The sequence below is a fragment of the Lolium perenne genome, chromosome 4, assembly GCF_019359855.2.
Source record: "Lolium perenne isolate Kyuss_39 chromosome 4, Kyuss_2.0, whole genome shotgun sequence".
Taxonomy (NCBI): Eukaryota; Viridiplantae; Streptophyta; class Magnoliopsida; order Poales; family Poaceae; genus Lolium; species Lolium perenne.
Window position 1 is genome coordinate 76,559,161 of NC_067247.2, and position 2,853 is coordinate 76,562,013.

General features: G+C 43.3%; 1 long non-coding RNA gene across 1 annotated transcript; it reads left to right on the forward strand.

The window, feature by feature from the left end:
* Positions 1-1,568: 1,568 nt before the first annotated feature.
* On the forward strand, positions 1,569-2,461 carry LOC139830861 (uncharacterized). Its single transcript, XR_011744361.1, has 2 exons — positions 1,569-2,226; positions 2,354-2,461. It is a non-coding gene; the product is annotated as an uncharacterized lncRNA (long non-coding RNA).
* The last annotated feature ends 392 nt before the right edge of the window (positions 2,462-2,853 follow it).

Sequence of the window (2,853 nt, forward strand, 5' to 3'; positions counted from 1 at the left end):
AAGTACCTATGAGCACGTGCTAGAGCTGACTCTTGCATAAGAGTCCACTCTCCTTCTCTCTCCTCATCTCTCTCCTCCAACTAAGCAATAATATACTATTTTAATCCTTATAGCCAGCTGACTAGAACTTATTGTACTTGCTCTCACTGGATATGGATACTCATTAGAACTAAAAGTCTCTTGCTATGTCAATTTCAATGTGAATCAATAAATCACTACTCCCTCTGTCCCAAATATATTGCGTATGAGTTTTAGTTAAAGTTATTTTCTTAAAATTAGGCAGATTATATAGCAAACATTATTATTATCAATGATAGAAAATCAATATAATATGAATATATACTTCACCATGTTCTGATAATACTAATATTACATTATAAAGTGGTATATTTTCCTATATAATTGATCAAACTTTACTGAGCTTGACTTTCACGCAAAATTATGCGGAACATCAACTGAGAGAGGGATTACTGGTCATATCGGTGGATCTTGGCCAAAAATATACTATTTTTCATCACTTACTTGCTAGGTCTATTCCTTCGTAAATCACCAAATTAAGTGCAGCTTGTAAACCATCTCCGTGGTATAAATAGAACTTGAAATTACAACCGAATTTGGGTGCATATAGTTCAAAAAAATTCGAAAAGCATTGCTTCGCCCCTGCTATGCTTTTGGTCACGCTCCGCCACTGGGCGAGAGGGTGTATGGCTGGCAAGCTCGACAATAATAGTGACAACTGACAACGGCCTAGAAGCCTAAGTGAACCGGCACAACAGACACTGCAAGAAATCTGCTAACATATGACCCTTCATTTTTGTCACCGAATCGTCACAATAGTTTGTCTATGACGATATTTTGACGAAAATGTGATCGTCAAAAGTTGACCATCAGTAATGAACTATAATGACGTTCTCTGTGAAATCTTCATAACCTCGCCTACTTCTCGCACTGCGTCATCTAGTGGCAAAGCCGAACGCGCACCGACGGTCGACGCCACTGATGAAAATGGCAGTGGCGTTGTATCGAACGGGTCAGGCTGAGGCAACTTGTCCACCATCGACGAGTGGTGGAGGGGAGGCTAAGCGACGGTGGTAGGCGGCGGAGTGGGCGGCTGCAGGGGAGAGACAAGGGTTAGGGTTCGGTAGAGGAGACGCGGTGGGTTGGGATATTTTCCTCAATTGGGATTATATTTGGGTGGGGTTTTCAATGATGATTTCACCAAAATGTCCCTAGGTGCGGGTCATTTGAGTGGGATTTGAGTCATTTCACGTCTAAATATTTGGCCATTTGGGAGGCGCGAGAAATAGGAGTATAGCACTGGGAGGGAGAATTTTGGATGGGGGGAGGGAAAGTTGGTCAATAGGACATCCTATCCGTCAAAGACACATCGTAAAAAATACCAGAATGACATGTGCTCGCACTTGTCATTGATACCTAGTCATTTCCTAATAGAATGTCAGATTGAGCTAGGCCCCACACGTCGGTGGTAGGTGCCAAGCTAGTGCTATATAGGCATTACATGACACGTAGGCAAAACTTGACACACGGATATGACACCACTAGTGGAAAATGGGGCATCCATCTAAGCCATTGGTACCGGTTCCCTTACGAACCGGTGCCAATGGGGCAATCTGCACCGGTTCGGGGGCTCAGGCGGGCGAGGAGCAATGGCACCGGTTCGTGAGGGGCTTTCGTACCGGTTCGTGTTAGGAACCGGTACGAAAGGTCTTCGGCCATTTGTCAGACGCGTGGTGGGGCTCGGGTAGGACCTTTGGTACCGGTTTTTAACACGAACCGGTACCAAAGGGTGCCCCCTATATTATCATCAAGTCTCGAGCCCGTCCCCTGGCCGGCTCTTCTCTTCATCTCATTTTTCTCTTCTTCCTCTCACACACAAAATTTTTGCACCTCTCACACTCCAATAAATCTCTATTTTTTCTCCACCATTTTAACAAGATTAACGGCATGCATCTATCCAAGGGTTAGCAATATCATCCTTTCTTCCGGCGTTCCTAATTTAGCTCATTTCTTTGGTAGTTTAACTCGTACTATTTTTCTAGTGCTAGCAAGGTGTTTGATGAAATGCCTAAGTTAGGGATTTTACTTTTTTTATAATCAATTTGAGCTGAAATTATGGTATATTTTGTAGGTTTTAATTAGTATCATCCCCGTCCTCACCGCCGTCGATCGCTAGCGTCGTCCCCTAGCCGGCACCGTACAACCTCGGTGAGCCTCTTCTTTTTTATAAAAAAACTTAGTTTTATGTGATGAACTTGAATATTAATTAAGTTGGTCACTCATATATCCATGATGTTGTGTACTTAATGATTTTTGATATACATATAAAATGCAGATGAGTCGACAATGGATGTACGGTGACCGGGTCCATCCCGAGTTCATTACTGGCATGCATTATTTTCTCAACGTGGCTGAGGCAAACAGGCAGTCGAATGGTTTCATGTATTGTCCATGTAGTTCTGTAAGAATATGAAGGATTACTCTACCTCGAAGACCCTTCACGTCCACCTGCTGGAGAATGGTTTCATGCCCAGCTATAATTGTTGGACCAAGCACGGAGAAAGAGGGGTTATATTGGAAGACAACGAAGAAGAAGAGGATAGTGACAACTATCCCTTATTCACTGAAGACGGTGGTAGTAGAATAGGGGAAGACGAAGCTGAAGAAGAGCCCATTTTCGATGAGCCGATTTTTGATGACCCGGATGACGATTTGGGTCGGGCCATTCTTGATGCGAAGATGAACTGCGGAAATGAAAAGGAGAGGTTGAAGTTGGAGAAAATGTTAGAGGATCACAACAAACTGTTGTACCCAAATTGCGAAAATGGTCAGAAA